Raw genomic sequence first — 20,036 nt, forward strand, 5'->3', positions numbered from 1 at the left:
CAGGCCACTTAAATACCTCTATGGTTCCAGAAGAGACTAACGGTCTTCTTACTGGATAAGTAACACCACCAACTGAGCACCGAGTATGTCCTAGCACTACGTGCTATGTGCTGGACATACATTTTTTTTCAACCCTCACACATTTATCCACATTTTGCTGATGAGGCATTGAAGCCCTGAGACCTTAGAGAGGGAGTCCAAATTCATACAGCTAGTAAGTGGCAAAGCTGGGCCTCAAACTCTCATCTGAGTCCAAAGGCCATTGTCCTTTTGCCCCAAACAAGAGAGGACAGCCCAGTCCCTCCCGGGCAGTTTCTCAGCAGAAGCCCAACTTGTCCCACTCTCCAGAAAGAGAGGTAACCCAGGGGTACAGAAGCAGGAGGGGCCCATGCCAGCCCATGGGAGCAAGGGCACAATGCCAAGACTGGAGAATGCTCGTGAGCCACTCACAGAACTCGGAGCCTGGGTAGCTGTTGGCACAGCCCTGGTGGGAGCAGCCGGATGCCTGCGCGGGTCAGGGTCCTGTGGAGAGAGCAGAGACAGAACTGGCAGCGGGCCCAGGGCCCTGCCATCCCCGGCCCCCCGTCTCCAGCTCCGGGCCTGGTACTGACATGGGAGTTCTGAGCTGACAGAAGGGGCAGGAGGCACAGGGCAGGCGTGGGGCCGCAGGGAGAGAAATCAGCAGGCCTGGCATCTGAGCATAGAGCTCCCCTGGGACTGGAGGCGGGTGGGGGTGGGCAACAGACAGAGAGAGACACAGCCCAAGGGCTCTCTGCTTGGCAGACAGCCCACCCCACCCACCCATCGTGTCCCCACCCATTGTCTCATAGTGGTCGCCAGCAACACGGGGTATATAGGACAGGAACTAGAATCTCGTCTGCCCTCCTTAGAGAGGGGGGATAGCCGTGGGCAGGGAGTAGATAGGAAAGACGAAACAAAACAACCCCAGCAGAGCCATGGGAACCACACATGGAGTCTGCTCCCTGTGCCCCAGGGAAGGGGGAAGGGGTGGAAAAGAAGGGAAGGACCCGGGGCTGGAACAGAGAGGGCTGTCGGGGCAGATTTGGCTAGGGACAGGGTGTCCCAAGAAACACCCAAGGCCAAGGTCATTCTTGGGGAACTATTAGTTCCCTCATGGAAAATTTTCCAGATGCCAGCAAATCTAGGGGAAGACAATAGAGACACAGAGGAGAGAGAGTTCCTGTCTCAGCCACGCCATGAATGAGCTGTGTGACATGGGGCAGGCCGGCTGGCTTCCTACCACTCACTCTGGGTGTTTGCTTGATTGTTCCATTCATCCTCTTAAATGTATTGAGGGCCTACTGTGCTCTGACACCCCTCCCCCACTCTACAGGCTATAGTAATAGAAAACATGAGAAAATCCTTGTTGGAATCACGCTTCAGAAAGGCAAAGGAGATGTGTTTCCACAACCCTGCTCCCCCTGTCACAGGTCCTCAGCACGCTCACGGCTTGGGGTTAGGAACTCTGAAGTCATGCCTGAAAAATCCAAGCATGGTCAGGAGAAGACCAGCCTCCTCACCCCCAAACCATCTGCCGCCTCTGGCCTTGCCTGCAGCAGTGCCATATCAGGAGATGGCCATGGGCCCCTGGGGCTGAGCCAGGTGACCCCTGGGCCAGGCTGGAGCCAGCAGCAGAAGCAGGCCAGATAAGGGGTAAGCAGAGGATCTGGGCAGCCTTCTGGGGGACAGGCAGACAGAAGAGCTCCTGTGGGCGAAGCAGGAGCACAGATGGGGTAGAGGCCTGAGTGTATCCACTCACAGGATCTCCAGGCTCGTGGTCCCTTTGAGATCTGGGAACTCCTGGATGTCTGTGGCACCATTCAGGGATCTGGAAACGGATGCGACAAACTCAGAAGGGTGGGGTCAGAGCATCTCGATATCTGGGGTCCCCACCATCATTGATCTCCCCTTGAGAGACCCTACCTTTTGGGGAAATGTTATCCTTCCCCCCAGCCTCAAAATACTCCAGCTACTCAGGCCCTGTAGGGGCGGAGCTTGGCTCAGCAGGGTCCAAACTTCCATTTCCTTAAGTTGGCCCAGCCCCTAAGAGCCCCCAACGGGAGAACACAACCTGGCATCTGGGCCCCAGCATGCAAAACACAACAAATGAACAAAGAAAAAAAATACAGGCAAGGGACATGGGAATGGCGTCTGTCTAAAAGGCTCCAGCATGGGAGCTTCTGGAAAAGTTCCTGGCTGCGGGTGTTTGCTTATTAGAGTCTGAGATAGGGTCTCCCCCAAATCATCATCCACTAAAGCTTTATTACAACCTTCCCACCAGCTCTCTCTTAGATTGCTTTAGACTGATGGCTTTTCCCCTCCCTGCTGTCCCCTACCGGTGAGGACAGGGACCCAACCAGGCACAGCAAAAATGGGTCCTGCCAGACCACAGGGAGGCAGTGTAGGGTCCAGAAAGGAGCCTCTCGGATCTGGAGTCCAGGGTCCTAGCTCACGGCAGAGCAGAGCCCGGGAGCCTCGGGATCCATCTACAAAATGTGCTACCACCATCCACCTCACATGGTTAGAGTGACAACGAAACGTGATAATGGACATGAAGGCGAAGTGTGTGCTTGAAGATGTTAGTTATGTTCCTGGGATGCCATGTGTGGCGTGTAATCCGTGGAAGATTTTTGAAGAAGCAGAACTTGGGCTGGGAATGAAAAGAATGGGAGAAAGGAAACAAGGGAATGCCGTCAGGCCCAAGGCAGTGAAGGTGGTGCAGCAAAGGGCCAAGGGACCCATGCTCCAAGGTCACTGGAGAACCAGACCCTTATCCCATCACTGGTTCCTTCAGCAAGTATTTATGGAACAGCTCCCCGGAGCAGGACCCTGAAGAGGCCAGATAAAACTCCTGGGCTCTGGAGAAGGGCCCTCTTTCACTCATCTGGGATCTGGGAGGAAGCCGTGGGGAGCTGAAGGGAGGCAGTTCAGTGCAGCCAGATCTGGGAATAGGCCTGAGCAGAGGCTGCAGCACCGAAGACCAGGCCTTGTAGCGGGGGCTGTGCCTGCAGGTGTGAGAGCTGCAGAAGGGAGCCAGGAGGTGGCGGGAAGCAGGGAGGCCTGGGGGAGGTCCAACTTACAGTGTGTGCAGTTTAGGCAGGTACTGGAATGCTGACCTTCCCACAAACTGGATCGGGTTATCATAAAAGTGTCTGGAAGAAAAAGACCCGAACACCGAATTTAGTTATTCAGTCCTTTGAGCTGGGACCTAGGCCGATCTCTGCTTCGTCCTCTTACCCACGAGACGGGGAAGGAGCACACAGGGGAAGGCACCCCCTCCCAGAGTCCGGCCTCCCCAGCCCCGGCCCCCCTCCCCCAAACACAGCTCCGCACCAAGAGACGGGAGAAGTGAGTACTCACATTGTCTGCAGCAGAGGGTTCCCCATGAAGGCCTTTTCTGGGATGGCCCTGATGTTGTTGTTATGGAACCCTCTGGAAGACAACACCATGAGTCAGTGAGGACTTGGAGAGAGGTGTGGAGAGGGAGAGATGGAATTCCATGAAGCTTCTGGAAAGCTGACTAGGAAGGCCATAAGACCAAAGAGACATCAGCCTGGAGATTTGGGGTTCACCTCCTGCCTGGGACGTGTCCATTCCATAACACACCCGTCCTTTTCTCTGACACTTGTAAAAGGAGTGAAAAGTGGAGCCTCAGAGAGCCGGGGGGCCGGGGAGCAACTTGGGAGCAGGAGGCTGAGTTCAGATCCCAGGAGACACGTCCTCTCCTCAGTCATTTGTGGAGGGAACCCCACAAGGTCCCCAAGAGGAAGCTGAGGGTGTGTAAGAAAAACAGAGCTTCTGGGGGTTGCAGGGATGAGAGATGTTCCCCAAATGGAGGCTGGCTTGGCCTCCAGACCTGGAGACTAAGGAATCTAGAAGGGCAATGGCAGAAGGAGGGAGGTACCAGCTCAGTGTCCAGGGCTCTGGAAGCCAGGAATTATGAGTTTGGTTAGTTGGGGCAAACATTTTAAGATAAAAGTTGGACTGAGAAACACATGATCCAGGCTGAGCAGGCCCCTCCCAGCCACCTTTTTTCCACTGGAGATTTCTAGTGTCTCCTCATGCTTCCTTGCCTCCACCTCCTCTCTCTCCTCCCTCCCCTCCCCTTATTATTCCCACCTTCATGCTCTCCCCACAGGTCCCCCCAGACACCCCCAGCCCGTGCCACCCGCCTAGGCTGCTCTCCTCATTCTCTCAGTCCTTCATGAATTTGCTCGTTATATGTTTTTGGACTCTTCCTTTATGTCTAATGCTGAGCTAAGCTCTGAGAGATTTAGAAGTTTCTCTAAACTTGTCCTCAAGCAGCTTTCTCTCAGTAGATGTAGAGATACAGAGACAGACAGACAGACAGACACACCTATACTCATTGGGGACTCATTGGCAGTGGAGGACTTCCGACCCTTCCCCCAAGTTGGTCTGGTTGCTCCTTATCTGCTACACACAACTGGCCTTCATACCTTCCAGCTTCTGATGGGGGGGGATGGGGCATGGCATGGGGTTGGTCCAGCAGGTCTCAGATGGTAGTTTGAGTAAAGATGCTAGGCTGCCTGAAAGTGTGGGGCTCTGCTCAGAAATGTCAGGCTCCCTTAATCTGGTGCCGCTTTACTAACAATAGATCTCCTACTGTTTGCCAAGAGCCTCTTCTCCAAGAAGTCTGGTCTCTCTTGTGGTCATCTCTCTGCCCATTGAACTTCCAATCTCTACCTACTCGGTTCTTCTGTCTGAAAGGCCAACCCCCCCCCCCATCATGGCCACCTAAATCCCATCCATCCTGTAAGACTAATCTCAGAAGTATTCATCCACAATGTTCTTTCCACGTCACTCGGGATTCCCGGTCATTTTAGCTACTACTGTACAATTAGGGCTGGAATTATATACCAACCCGAAGCTGCTCTGTCCTGGTCCCTGACAGACCTAAAGGGTCCTCGGGGATAGCCCAGGTCTATCTGAATCCTTGATTATGTTTAGTAGCAAGCAGAGGGCTTGGCACAGTTGGTGCTAAAACAGAATAAAAAGAAGAGGTGTCCGTGGGGAACCGCATCCAGCTTCTCATCTCCTCCTTGGAATCAGGTGCTGAGGAGTGACCCAGTTAACCAGCCCCCAGCTCCTCTTCTCATTCATCTCTGGACGCACCCCAACCAAGGTGGGGGCAGTGCCAGGCCCAGCCTACCAGGAGGTGTCGTGTGCCATGTGTCTCTCCGGGCTGGAAGGGCCCACGGCCATTTCTGCTGATGACACACTACTCGGAAACGCTCCATGCCAAACTAATGAGGTCTGTGACTACTCAGACCCGTGCTGGGGGCTGGGGAGGGCACCCAGCTCCAGTTTCTACAGACCACAGGAGATGAGGGTGTGAGGGAGGCCCAAGGCTGGAGGCGTCAGCCCCTGCCCTTGGGAGAACAGAGAAGAGGACACCCCCGGAAACCAGGAGAGATGCTTACAGTTCCTGCAGTCTGCCCAGCGTCCGGATGGCGATGGGGAACTCCTGCAGCTCATTATAATTCAGGTCTCTGGAATGGAAAGCAGAGCCGTCATTAGAAGGGTGGCTTAACAGGGCATGTCACGGCCCCTGAGAAACACAAACTTGGCTCTGGGATTGGCCGGAGAGATGCGTTTTCCAATTTGTCAGATCCAGCTGTCAGTGCCTAGAAACACATTTTTGGAATGTTCATATTCCATTCCTACTCCACAAATCCTCAGGCTTGAAGGCTTCCTGGCAGCAGAACTATTTTGAGGATACCCATGAGGGATATGGGTACTTGGAACTGACTCCTTCAGGAACAGTCCCCACTGGCTGAGGAAAATACCTCAAGCCTTTGGAGACATCAATGGCTGGGGAAGGGACAGAGGAGAGAATGAAGCCATCTTTACCACCTTGTCACCCACACTAGGGATTCTGGAAGGTTCCGTCAGGTGACTACTTTGGCTAGCTACGGCCTCTGCAGTGTCTATCAGAAAGATCAGTGCTTCTTATCTTTGGGTGGTGGCAGGATGGCTTATGTGTTTCTTCATTTCCTGATTTTTTTTTTTTTTACAATGAACATGTGTCACACATACAATCAGCAAACAATGGAGGCAATTTTAAAAAGTAGTAGCAAGTAGGGGTGGCTGGGTGGCTCAGTCGGTGACGCGTCTGACTTCAGCTGAGGTCATGATCCCAGGCCTAGGATCGAGCCCTGTAATGGCAGGCTCCTTGCTCAGCGGAGAGCCTGCTTCTCCCTCTCCCTCTGCCCCTCCTCTCGCTCGTACTCTGTCTCTCTCTTCTCTCAAATAAATAAAATCTTAAAAGAAAAAGTAGTAGCAACCCAAGTTGTGACTGGCCCTGATCAACAAGGGGGCCCTGCCAAAAGAGGAGTGCTTGCATTGTGGGGAAGACAGTACAAGGAGACTGGGGAGTAGGGAGTAAGAGCCACAGAAGACTTTCCGGGAGTTTTGCTCTATGTTACGTGATGGAATTCTCTCCCTACCACTGCTATGAGAGACTTCAGAAGAGATAATCAACCTTCAAGATTTTTTTAAATTTATTTTTTAAAAGATTTTTATTTTCAAATAATCTCTACACCCAATGTGGGGCTCGAACTCACAACCCTGAGATCAGGAGTTGCATGCTCCACCAACTGAGCCAGCCAGGTGCCCCTCAACCTTCAAGATTTTATTGTTATTCTTTATTTATATTTGTTTAACTTTCAAGACTTTAAAGTTGACTTTTGTTTCCCTCAGTGGCCAATGAGTTAGCCCCATGTGGAAATGTGCCTGATTGTGCGGGGGTTGCCTCGGTGTCTCCAGATTCCCGTGGCTGAAGTCTGTGGTACAGTCTCAGGTACAGTGTCCCTCTTGACCCCCCAGGATGACCCCAGCCCAACTTCTCTCAGTCTTTTCAAGCCATCCCTGCCCTGACCACGTTCATGAGAGGACTATCCAATGCCAGGGCAGGGGACAATGCTGAGGCCCTTTAATCACAGAGTGACTTGGCAGGTTCTGTGGGTAAATACTATGTTAACACAGAGATAATGACAGGTTCCCCTACATGACAAGGTCATTACACTTAATAGTCCACAGGTAGAGCCAGAAACCCAGCCCAAGGGCCAGAAGAGCAGTGACAACCGTCTGGCAGCCAGTGAGCTGGATAATTGTGCCCCCTCTCCACCTCCCCCCCCAACACACACTAATTACCCGATTACACTCAGACTCCCATGGTGATCTTGGGTAATTACAGCATAAACCCTCCCGCTTTGCTCTGCTCTGCTCCGTTCTTTCGTGAATCCTATACCTTTCCTTCCAATGACTCAAAACTTGATCTGCTCAGATGGGCTCTTTCTGGTCTTAGATTTTATAAAGGATCCACCCTCATATCTCAATGTCTCCAAATTAAGGGTCCCCCTTCTAACTCTGCTCAGCCCGTTCAGGAATTCCCTACCGTCACACAAGAAGAAATGGATAAGTAACAGAAGAGCACTTTCCCTTAAAGCCTTCCTATTGCGGTGTTATCATAAATGCAAAGAATTGCGCTGGCCTGACCTCAGAGCTTCAGCTCACCATTCCATCTCCCTGGAACATTGTAGATACTTGCATGGCTTACACCCTCACTTCATTCAGGTCTCTGCCCAAATAACATCTCATCAGAGAGGACTCGTCTGACTGCTCTATATAATATAGCACAGTCCATCAATCAAGTTCCCTTACCCTGTGTGGTAGATTAAAAGTGATCACAAGTCTTCTCCTTTTGCAATATGTAAGTGTATCAGATCAACAGCCTGTATGCCTTAAATTTACACAATATGTCAATGATACCTCAATAAAGCTGGAGAAGAAAACGTGGCCACAAGTCCTTTGTGGCTTCTCCAATCAAGAAGTGGCCTCTACTTCCCCACTCCTGAGACTGGGCTGGCTTGTGACTGGTCCTGACCAACAGAATGAGGCAGAGAGGCCATGGTGTGAGCTGGTCTGAAGTCACGAGAAGCCTCAGCCTGTGTCATGCAAGGAAGCCCGGGCTATCCTCCTGTGGAGGGGCCATGTGGAGAGGACCGGCCAATAGCTAGCACCAAGGCCCCACTCACAGACTTGTGAATGAGGCTTCTCAGAGCCTCTAGCTGTCGTTGAACCTCGGCTGACTGCAGCCTCATGAGTGAGCCCAGGGGAAGGCTCCAGCAGCAAAGCTCCCCAGGCAAGCCAATCCACAAACGTATGAGAAACCATACATGACTGTTTCACACCGCTATCTTTTGGGCTGATCTGTTATGTAGCCATAGGTAACAAGAGACCCTGCTTTTCTTTTTCTCATAGAACATATTGATATCTGACATATATGTGTCTATTTTCTTCCCCCCGCTAGAATGAACGTTTCTTGAAAATGGAAACTTTGTTTCATCATCTAAACACCAAAATACTGGCACAGAACAGTAGCTCAACAAATATTTGTAGAATGAATACATGAGAAGGTCTAGATAAATGGATTGATGAAAAGCATTAATGGGCTCTTAAGAGTATCTAGGATATTTGGCAGAACATCCTTAAGATTTTGAGGCGGATGTCAGAAAAGGCACTTAGAGAATCTTGAGAGGCACTGTGAGGTTTGCCCAGGGCCCCAGAGACCAGGGGACAAGTCCCACGTGATTTTGCTATCACCAAGCCTTCTACAGTTCACTAGACTCATGTCCAGGCAGCCAAATTGAGTAGTTTCAGCCTTCCTTGGCAGTTTCTGGACAGGAATTCTGCCAGGAATGGCCTACCAGACAGTGGGAAAAGACAAAAAGTAAAAGGCATGTGAGCTAGGGTGCCTGGGTGGCTCAGATGGTTAAGCGTCTGCCTTCGGCTCAGGTCATGATCCCAGGGTCCTGGGATCGAGTCCCACATCAGGCTCTCTGCTCCTTGGGAGCCTGCTTCTCCCTCTGCCTCTCTCTCTCTCTGTCTCTCATGAATAAATAAATAAAATCTTTAAAAAAAAAAAAAAGGCATGTGAGCTAAAAGGAGAATAAAAACTGCAAATGTCAAAAGAAATACTGCAAACTACATACCAGTGGGGTGGCCTGAATTTTCCCATTTGGACATCTATACACATTCAATGACCTGGGTAATTGGCAAAGCCCTGCTTCATTTGGTGCTGTGTAGATGTACTCTCTGGCTCTAACTGTCCAGGGAACATGTCTTTGCAACTCTCTTTGCCCCTGATGGATTCAATTCAGTGCAATGGATGTTTGTTGCCTGCTCAAAATATGCAGAGCATTCTGCGGGGGAAAGTGGAAGGTAGAGAGATAGGTGAGAAATAGTCCAGTAGGGACAAATGCACAAGACAATCAGACGAGTGGCCTCGGCACGATGTGGCAGGTGCTGGACCTTCAGAGATCACACGGAGTAGGGAAGACCAGGAGGTGTTCGTGGAGATGTGGCATTTGAACCGGATCTTGACAGCAGGGCAGGAGTTCAATAGGTAGAGCGAAGGAAAGGACAGGTGCATCAAGCAGAGAGAGAAATGGTTTATAGGAAGCATGTGCCGTGGAGTTTGGAGAACACGTGGCATAGTTTGGTTGAGCAAAGGGCAGTATTTAGAGGTGAGGCTGGAGGGGTGTCTCCCTGGACTGCTGTATATTCTCCTAACTGGAGTCCCTGCCTCCAAGTCATCCACAGGACACCCTTGGTTGAGCACTGATGATGTGCGGGGCACTAAGTGCTATGCCTGAATGATCTCTCTTTTTTTTTATTCTTATGTTAATCCCCATACATTACATCATTAGTTTTAGATGTAGTGTTCCATGATTCATTGTTTGTGCATAACACCCAGTGCTCCATGCAGAATGTGCCCTCCTCAATACCCACCACCAGGCTAACCCATCCTCCCACCCCCCTCCCCTCTAGAACCCTCAGTTTGTTTCTCAGAGTCCATCATCTCTCATGGTTCGTCTACCCCTCCGATTTCCCCCGCTTCATTCTTCCCCTCCTGCTACCTTCTTCTTCTTCTTCTTTTTTTTTTTCTTAACATATATTGCATTATTTGTTTCAGAGGTACAGATCTGAGATTCAACAGTCTTGCACAATTCACAGCACTTACCAGAGCACATACCCTCCCCAGTGTCTATCACCCAGTTACCCCATTCCTCCCACCCCACCCCCCACTCCAGCAACCCTCAGTTTGTTTCCTGAGATTAAGAATTCCTCATATCAGTGAGATCATATGATACATGTCTTTCTCTGTTTGACTTATTTCGCTCAGCATAATACCCTCCAGTTCCATCCACGTCGTTGCAAATGGCAAGATCTCATTCCTTTTGATGGCTGCATAATATTCCATTGTATATATATACCACATCTTCTTTATCCTGCCTGAATGATCTCTTAATCCTCACCACAGCCTAAGAGGTATATACCACTATTATACCCATTTTATAGTTGAGGAAAGTAAGACACAGAGATGTTAAATAAGTTGCCCAATCACACCTAGTTATTAAACTGCTGTGCCAGAGACCACTATCTATCCACCAAAATCCATCCTCTCCCTTCTCTACAGCCGTGCAGCCCAATACCATAGCCACCAGCCACGTGTAGCTGTTTAAACGTAAATTAATTATAAGTTAGTAAAATTCAAAGCTCAGCTCTCAGTTTCACTAGGGACATTTCAGTGCTCAAAATATCATGAGGCAAATGGCTACCATATTGGACGCACAGATTTAGAACATTTCCACCATCACAGAAAGTTCTGTTGGACAGCGCCATCCAAGAGCAATGGGAGGAACAGCCAGGGCAGAAGGGATTTTTACTTAAAGTTTTTTTGAAGTTTATTTTATTTAAATTCAGTTAATTAACATATAGCGTATTATTAGTTTCAGAGGTAGACTTGAGTGATTCATCAGTGGTATATAACATCCAGTGCTCATCACATCACGTGCCCTCCTTAATGCCCGTCACCCAGTTACCCCATCCCCCGACTCCTAGTGCAGGATTTTTAAATAGCCAGCCTGTCTCCTCCATGGTCTCTCTACCCTTCCACTAGCTGGATGCCAAAGACAGTGAGGTTGTGGGGATGGCAAGATCCTAAGAAGCCAGGTCCCTGAGTCACCACATGGAGGAGGGCCACTTGACAAGAAGAAACACCCACTTTGGGCTATTATAGGATCCAGAAATAAACTTCTATTGTGTTTGAGCCATTATACATGTTTTGGCCTATTTGTCACACGATTTAGCTTACCTTAACTAATTCAGCATCACAGCCAGGATTTGAACCCTGGCAGTGTGAGTCCAGAATCCACACTCTTAGCTGCTACACATCTGCCAGAAAGATCTTTTTAAAATGCCAGACTGCCTGTGTCGCTGTCCTGCTGAGAAATCTGAAAAGGCCTCCTCATTAGTTACAGCACAAAGTTCAAATTCCTGATGCCACATGTAATCTTCAGCTCCATCTACCATCTCGGCCCCACGTGTCTTCCCGGACTCGTGTGTTTCTTCGTGTCCCTCATGCTCACAGCCTGGGATGCCCTTCCCCCCAGCCTTAGCTGTCGAAATCCTAGCCCTCTTTGAAGTCCAGCTCAAATATACCTTCCTTCACACACCCAACCCCATGCCTGCAGTCAGAATGAATCATTTGCTCTCTTGGTGCTTTTCTGATGTTTTCTCCAGAAACATGTTTAGCGTTAGAATGGTAATAATGGTGGCGGTGGTAATAATGATGATAATAATAATAGTAATTACTACGGAAGAGTCACGAGTCTGGGTGATTTCTATATAGATATTAATTCATTTCATTCCTGTGCCAACCCTTTGAGGTAGATACTACTATCACCTTCATTTTGCATGTGAGAAACTGAGGTACAGAGAGAGGCAATCTGAGCACAGAATGGAAGAGCTGGGACTGAAGCCCAGGCAGTTTGAGTCCAGAATGGGGTTATGTGTACGTAGTGTCTTCCCCATGAGACAGGGAGCTTGCTGCTATCAGGAAGCATGGGGGTTTCCTGTTGCGTCTCCTGAAGCCCAGGCACAGGGCCACATATGCGAACAGTCATTGTCAAGGATGACCATCTGAGCTATTGTCAAGGCCTGGAGATGGAGGCTGCTTTGGCCTTTGTGGCTGGCTGCATTGGGGCAGCGTTTCAGCCCCTTGGGATTAGAAGCCATCATGCAGCCTCTTGGCGATCGCAGAAAGACCTCTGCCGGCACAAGTTCCTTTGGTCTGACTTCTCCATTGCAGGGTGGTGTAGGATGCCCTAAACTTCAGCTGGAAAACTCGTCCATGGCTTTATAGTCTATTATCTTTAATAGCCCAGAATCAGCCAGAAGCCCAGGAAGAGTTCATTGTTCTGTATGCTGCTCCCAGGAGCTGGGAGCAGCCAGGGAAGGGCTGAGGTTAAAGAAAAACCATTCCCAGCTCCAGCCAGAATTCAGTTGAGAGGCTGCAGCTGTCCCCTTCATCTGCTCAGCCGCTTCCAGGCAAACCCAATTAAAACTGATGGCAGAACCACACAATTGGTAAAAGTAGCTGAACAGGTGACCCAAGCCCCAAGCTGTTCAAGGATCCACATCCCCAATTTTCTCCTTTCTTTCTGGCTGTGCAGAAATGGCCAACTCCTGAGATCTCTGGGGAGCCTCACCATGGATATAGAGCACAGAGATGGCAGGATTGAACAATCATCTTTTCTAGCCCCTTCTTTTTATTGATAAGGAAATGGAGGCTCAGAGAGAAGAGGTCAATCACTGCAAGTCCCACAGCCTGGATCTGAAGTTAGGTCTGTTGGCTCTTGGTTTAACATCTTTTCTATAGTCCAGCCAGAGTTGCATCCTAGCTAGGCTCCAAGTAGCAGGGCTGAGAAAAACGCTTTAGGGAGAGTGGGAAGGAGGATAAATGGAGAGGGAGGACCAGGCTTCTTCCCAGGGGAAGAAACTCCTGTGGCAATCTCCTTGGGTGCTAACAAGCATGTCAAAGCCAATTGGTGACAAGGCTAGATGCCTATTTGTGTGTTATGCGTTTTAGAGTAGAAAGAGCTTTGTCCTCTGTGTACCAACAGGATCACCTTGAACCAGTCACTTAACTTTGCTCAGTCTGTTCCTCACCTATACATTAGGGATGCCCATTACATAAGGCTGCTCTGTTCACCTGGTCCAGAGCCTGCACAAAGTAGATGTTCAAATAATGCCAATTCAGGATGCCCGGGTGGCTCAGTCAGTTAAGCGTCTGCCTTCGGCTCAGGTCATGATCCCAGGGTCCTGGGATCGAGTCCTGCATCGGGCTCTCTGCTCAGTGGGGAGTCTGCTTCTCCTTCTGCCTGCCACTCTCCCTGCTTGTGCTCTCTATCTCTGAGAAGTAAATAAAAGAAAAAGGAAAAAAAAACCCCAAATAATGCCAATTCTTTTCCCTTCTTCCTTTTACTAGACATGAGATACCAGAACAGATATTTCTATTCATCGGGCACCACAACAGCAGACACACATGTTGGTCTATCTACACTGCACAACAATAAAGAAGGATTAATATAATTAATTGGGCTTCCACTTACACTTTTATTCTCAAGGCTAACATTTGTGTTTATTATCAGATCACAGATAAGGGCATATGGAGGAATGTGGGTGAGCCTAGCTCCCCAGTGCGAAACACAAAACACAGACGTCCTGATTGTAAACTCTGAGCCGTTTTTATCTCCCAAAGGCCTGTAACAAAGGCGGGCAACAAATACATAACTTAATTGCTCTTCCCGTATTGCAGACTGAGTCTTTATCTTGATCTGACTGCACATGCTCGGGGCAGATGACCTGGCGAGCCAGGAACCAACAAAGATTTTATGACTAACAGCATTGTTTTACCTTCTAAACAACCTACATAAAAGGCCACCCATTAATAAGTGCAGCAATTAGTAAAATTGTCCTCAGTTTCTATTGAGAGACACAGACACGCCTTCCTCCTAACCTCCCTCCACCCACGCTTGCTTCCCTGCCAGAAAGAAAACTGAGAAAATACCCGAAGCGATAGCAGCCCCAGTTGTAATGAAAGTTGCCGACCTCTGACACTGCCATTACTTGCTGCCCTGTCCTCATGAAGCACCTGGGCTCAGAGAAGCCCAATCTGCTCCCACATGGGATCCTCTCTGAGATTCCAGGGGGATGGGGATCCAGTTTATGCCTGGACGAGGCAAAATGGCAGGGCTCACGGACTAGGCTGGGCGCCCAGGGTGCCACAGCGGGGCTACTCTGAAGATTAAGTAACATCCTGAGCTAGAGCACCACCTTTCCTTCCTCCCTTGGCCCGTGTCCTGTCAGCTGGAAGATCATAAGTTATGCATAAGTGTCTTCCAAAGACGATCATCATACTCCACCTAAGACTTCTCCCACATTCTTTGAAGGTGCAGACAAGGTAATGTGGACATTTCATATTCTCACCACCCTCCCCAGAAAAGCCCTAGCCACCCTTAGGAATGGTACAACAGGACCCCGTCCTCTAGATGTGGCAGACCCTGAGGCAGCACCTCCCTCACCTGGATGTCATGGGTCCATTAATGCAGGGGACCTGAAGGCTTTGAGACAGCCCTGGTCCAAGCAGGATGCAGCCTGAGGATTTGTCCTAGTGACTTTAACTCACTGGTCTAATGTCAGGGTCCTGGGCTTCAAGCACAGGGCTTACGGGCAGGGGACCTTGCCCCAAGGCAAGGATAAGGGACGATCTCAGTGGGTTCAGCCCATGTTCGGGGCTTCAGTTTCTCCATCTGTTTCTCTAGGAGGGGTCTGGGCTGGAGACTCCGCACCGCACTAAGTACGGATGACCAGAGCTGGGATGAACCTTAGAGACTCAAGAGTCTACTGTCCTCATAGGACAGGTGAAGAACCTGAAGCTCAGAGAGGAACAGCGACTTGCCAGGGGCCATAAACCCATTCATGTGTTTAATAAGTATTTACTGAGTACCTTCCTTGTGCCAGGCACCATGTCAGGTGCTACAGAAACTCATGGAGTGAGGGGCTTGGGTGGCTCAGTCAGTTAAGCGTCTGCCTTTGGCTCAGGTCATGATCCCAGGGCCCTGGGATTGAGCCCTGCATTGGACTCTCTGCTTGGCGGGAAGCCTGCTTCTCCCTCTCCCTCTGCCTGCCACTCCCCCCTGTTGTGCTCTCTCTCTGTGTCAAATAAATAAATAAATAAATAAATAAACTCATGGAGAGGTGGGAGACAGACAACCAACAACCTAAATAAATAAACAGATAGATAGAGTCGATATCAGATTGGTGAGCGCCATAGAGAAAAATAGGAAAAGGAGATGGAGAGTAATAGGAAGTGTTGCAAAATAGTGATCAGGGAGGACCTCACTAAAAAGGTGACATGTGGGCAAAGACCTGAAGGATGTGGATAATGAAACAGAAGAACATTCCAGGCAAAGGGAAGAGTCAATGCAAAGGTCCTGAGGCAGGAACATATCCGTCTGGTATATCCAAGGAAGCCATTGTGCCTGGAGTAGACTGGAGGAAGAGGTGACAGGGTGTCACATCACCTGGGACCTTGTGGAACTTGTAGGCTTCTTTCCAGAACTTTGTGGAACTTTGGCTTCTTTCCAGAGTATGATGGGGAGCCACTGGAGGGTTTTGAATAGAAGAGTAACATGATCTGATTGTATTTTAAAAGAATCTCTCTGGCTGTTGTGTTGAAAATAGACTGTAGAAGGACCAGGATGAAGGCAGAGTGGCCGAGTGAGAGAAGGATGCTGGCTTGGGATGGCACAGTAGCCATTGAGGGGTGAGTCATCAGATTCTGGGGAGCCAGGGAGGTGAGGTCAGAATGCTGGCAACAGTGCAGGAATAGTAAGTTAAAAAGAAGTCAGGACTCCTGATCTAGAACCCTTTAGTCTCTGTGATAGCAGGGGCTGCAATTTTCTTGTTCATAAATGTTTTCCTAGTGCTCATAGTGATGGCCTGGCATATACTAGCAGCTCAATAAATGTTTATGGAATGAGAAAATCCAAAGAAACAGAAAAGAAAGTGGTAATTATTGTTTTTTTTTAAGATTTTATTTATTTATTTGAGAGAGAGAGAATGAGAGACAGCACGAGAGGGAAGAGGGTCAGAGGGAGAAGCAGACCCCCCACTGAGCAGGGAGCCCGATGTAGGACTCGATCCTGGGACTCCAGGATCATGACCTGAGCCGAAGGCAGTCGCTTAACCAACTGAGCCACCCAGGAGCCCTATTGTTTCTTTTTTTAAAAAGATTTATTTATTTATTTGAGAGAAAGAGAGCAGGGGGAGGGGCAGAGGGAGAGAATCCCAAGCAGACTCCCCATTGAGTGCAGAGCCCAATGTGAGGCTCCATCTCATGACCCTGAGATCATGACCTGAGCTGAAATCAAGAGTCATGGACGCTTAACTGACTGAGCCTCCCAGGTGCCCCTGGTAATTATTGATTCTTACCAGCTCCTCCTTCCCACAGATATTAAGGGCCAGACCTGAACTTCATTTCCTCTCCATGGTGTCTACTAGAGACCCTGTTGCTAAGTGGTTCCCACGGGGTGCCGCTAGTGCCCAGCTCCCCACCCCACTCCCTTAACCTCCTGTGTCCCCCCCACCCCGCCCCGTCCACTGCACACCAGCTGACCAGGGTGCCTATGGGAGCAGCAGAAGTTGAGAGTAGAAGCTTTGGTCCCATTGCCGGTGATGAGAATGGTGACCTTGGCCACCCCAAGCCCCAGGGCGGTGGGAAAGGGAATGTTGTACCGGGAAGAACTACTAATAACATGTCATGGTATTAGAACACAAGACAAACTCACTGGGCAGCTCGATTTTCTGCCTTGAGAAGTCATTAGTGGTTCTGAGGGGAAAGCCAGAAAAAAAGTTTTATATGGAACAATAAATTCCTCTATAAGCCACAAAACCCCACAAATTTGCAGCTAATAAACCCACAAATGTAAGATGATTAAGAACTGGCGAGGAAAGAGGTCCTCAGTTCTTACAGGGTTAGCCTGGAGAAGCAGTGTGGTCTGACGGGCTGAAGCTGGGCCAAAGGCAGAAAAACTCGGGTTCAAGTCCTGGCTCTTAATGAACTGGATGACCTTGAGTGAGTCAACCACTCTCTGCCTCAGTTTCCTCACCTGTATCACAAGGATGCACAATCCCTGCCTTGTTCTCCTCAACAAGTGGTTGTCGGGCAGGGTGGGGGTGGGGATAAGTGAGCTCTGAGGTGCAACAGCCTTTACAAAACTATTTTTTTTATTCTCTTAACTGCAGGGAATTATCAGTGGGATGATTAGCACTCGCCTTAAGATTAGAAAGAAAATTGAGAAGATCCATCTGAACCTCTGCCCCACCCATGCACCTGCCCAGGAGGGCCCCGGCCGCAGAGGCAGCTACAGTGAGTGGGTTGAACTGTAGCTCCCTCAAAAATATGTCCATGTTCTAACCCCTGGAACCTGTGACTATGACCTTATTTGGAAAAAGGGCCTTTGATGATGTAATTAAGTTAAGGATCTTGAGGTACGATCATCCTGGACTAATAGGATGGCATAAATCCAATGACAAGTGTCCTTATAAGAGGAGACAAGGAGAAGACCATGTGAGGACAGAGGCAGAGTCTGGAGGGACAGATGCATCTATAAGCCAAGGAATGCCAAGGGTCGCCAGCAGCCACCAAAGGTGAGACGGAGGCCTGGAACAGATTCTGCCTCAAACCTCTAGAAGGAACCAACCCTGCCAGCACCCTGATTTTGGACTTCCGGCCTCTCCCAGAACTGTGGGAGAATACATTTCTGGGGTTTTTTTTAAGCCACAAAATTTGTGGTGATTTGTTATGGCAGCCACAGGAAAGTATATAGTAGCCATGCCCTGACTCCCTGGGAACTCCTATCCACCTTAGAGAGGGGATGAGTCACCCCATGGACTGCTGCAAAAGGACCTCTGGGCAACACCGTCCCTGCCACCTTAAGACACAATATGAAAAGAAGGAGGAGGAGGAAGGAGGAAGAAGAGGAGGAGAAAGAGGGAAAGGAAAGGGAAGGGAAGGGAAGGGAAGGGAAGGGAAGGGAAGGGAAGGGAAGGGAAGGGAAGGGAAGGAAAGGGAAAGGGGTGGGACCCAGATGGCCTGGCCTCCAGAGCAGAAGGCATAAGCGAGCCCGTGGTGCCACGGGTGTGTTTGTACCAGGTTATCTGTGTGCTGCGCGGGGGTGCGAGCTGGGAGTGCCCACTGTGCGGGGCAGAGCGTGGAGGGCCTGAGACACACAGGCACGTGGCGTGTGCCCTGGGCGTATGCATCGCCTGTGGCGTGTGGTATGGGATGGCTGTGTGAACGCACATGCACTGGCCCGTACGGGCCCCTCCTCCCCAGGTGGAAGGGCTGGGTGCTGCTCTCCCTCAGAGAAGCCTGCAGACAGAGCCAAACCACAGCTTGGGCTAGGCGGGTTTGATGTCCCCCTGCTGCGGAGATGAGAGAGGTCTAAGTGGCAGAGATTTAGGGGCCCGAGGGAGAAATACCCTTCCAGTGAAGACGCTCACATGAAAAGCTCCGAAGTAATAACCGAGGCTGCAAAGTGTGCCAATTATGCAACAATTAAAAGGTTGACTATCTTTCTTTCTCCTTTTATTCTCCCAGCCACTCCTCCCCCTTTCCACATCTGGCTGCCCCTGCAGGCTCCCCCAGCAAATGCTGGAGGGGGGCGGGGGAGGGATAGAGGATAAAGAACACACTTTTCCCCTTTTTAATTGGAGATCAAAAGTTAGAAGGAGAGCTTATCCCTCAAGGGCAGGGAGGGAAGGGGTGTTGTTGAGATTGAGGCCCTCAGAGGAGGGGATGGGGACAAGAAAGGAGTGCGGGGCAGGTTCCTAACACGGATTCCCAGGCTCTGTATGAACCCTACACACATCATCTCATTTACTCCACATGTCAACCCCGTAAGATCCGTGTGATTAGTGGTATTATGTTGCAGATTAGAAAACTAAGACTCATGAAGGCAAATGCCTTGACCAAGTTCACACAGCTGGTAGAACTGGCATCACCCCAGGCTATCTGATGCTAACGGCCATAGACTTTGCTATAAGGCTTTCTCCTGTCTCTCAGCCTTGCCCTTCCCATCTGGACAGTGGGTGCAGGTCCTGGACTTTGTGTGATAACCAAGCACTCTCATAGATGAAAGGTACAGTGGGCACTTAGCGGCAGGATTGCTCTGTAATTAAGCCAGCACCAGCTGAGCCAAATGCCCTGCGCAGCAATCCAGTGGCTAATTGAGAAAGAATTAGGCAGTGTGCCCCAGAAGTGAAGAAATAGCTGCTAGGTGGCTTTTTAGAGGTGCCAACCCACACCCAATATACATGCCCCCTCCCCACTGGATTTCCCAGCATAACTAACAGCGCTCACACTCCAGGGCAGATAACACTGGGCTCCTTCCCACTCTGCTGATGCCCAGCAACTACAAACACCATCCCCCCGCCAACTCTTATATCTCCTGAGGGAGGGTGGCGTTGGGGACATGGACCTTAAGAGAACAATAGCCATCCCTTACATCTGAGATCCTCCAAACACCTAGCACATAGTAGATTTGCACAATTCACATTCAACTCAGATGACTAAGGAGAGCAGGGCACTAAGCTAGGAGCTTTCATGGACATTTTCTCAGTTAACACATCCCAGACCTGCTCTGTCCCTAACTGAGGGAGTAACTCTGGAAGCACCATGCCGCTTCCCTGGCCCTCAGTTTGCTAGTATGTTGATGGGGCAGGCTAAGTGCCCAGCTTTAAATGGCCAGCTGTCTGTGAAGGCAGGGGAAGAGAAACACAGAGCCCAGGTCACGCACAGTGGTGGGGAGAGGTTCCAACTTTCCTGACTCCAGGCTGGGGCACATCCTCCCACAGCCCACTCCTGGGCACTTAGTCAGCGGCAGGGTGAGGACGCGGGGAGAGCTAGACCCAGCTCTGCCATTTCTCCTGCTTCAGGCCAAGCCCAAGAGAGCCACTGGGCTCCTGGGTCTCCTGCCCACAGAAAAGAAGAATGGAGCATTGGTCTCGGCCTCCCCGTTCCCTTCCCCTCCATAACCACAAACGCAGACAGCCCAGGCCTCCTGGGCTAGACGTGCCAAATG

The 20,036-nt window shown here is 50.1% G+C and overlaps 1 long non-coding RNA gene across 1 annotated transcript; it reads right to left on the reverse strand.

The window, feature by feature from the left end:
- Positions 1–1,741: 1,741 nt before the first annotated feature.
- Positions 1,742–3,453, reverse strand: LOC129045870 (uncharacterized). Its single transcript, XR_008506242.2, has 3 exons — positions 3,382–3,453; positions 3,102–3,173; positions 1,742–1,849 (listed from the first exon to the last, which is right to left on the reverse strand). It is a non-coding gene; the product is annotated as an uncharacterized LOC129045870 (long non-coding RNA).
- Between the last annotated feature and the right edge of the window lie 16,583 nt (positions 3,454–20,036).

The sequence above is a fragment of the Mirounga angustirostris genome, unplaced genomic scaffold (assembly GCF_029215605.1).
Source record: "Mirounga angustirostris isolate CCGP_5_RB_7025 unplaced genomic scaffold, mMirAng1.0.hap1 SCAF_6, whole genome shotgun sequence".
NCBI lineage: Eukaryota > Metazoa > Chordata > Mammalia > Carnivora > Phocidae > Mirounga > Mirounga angustirostris.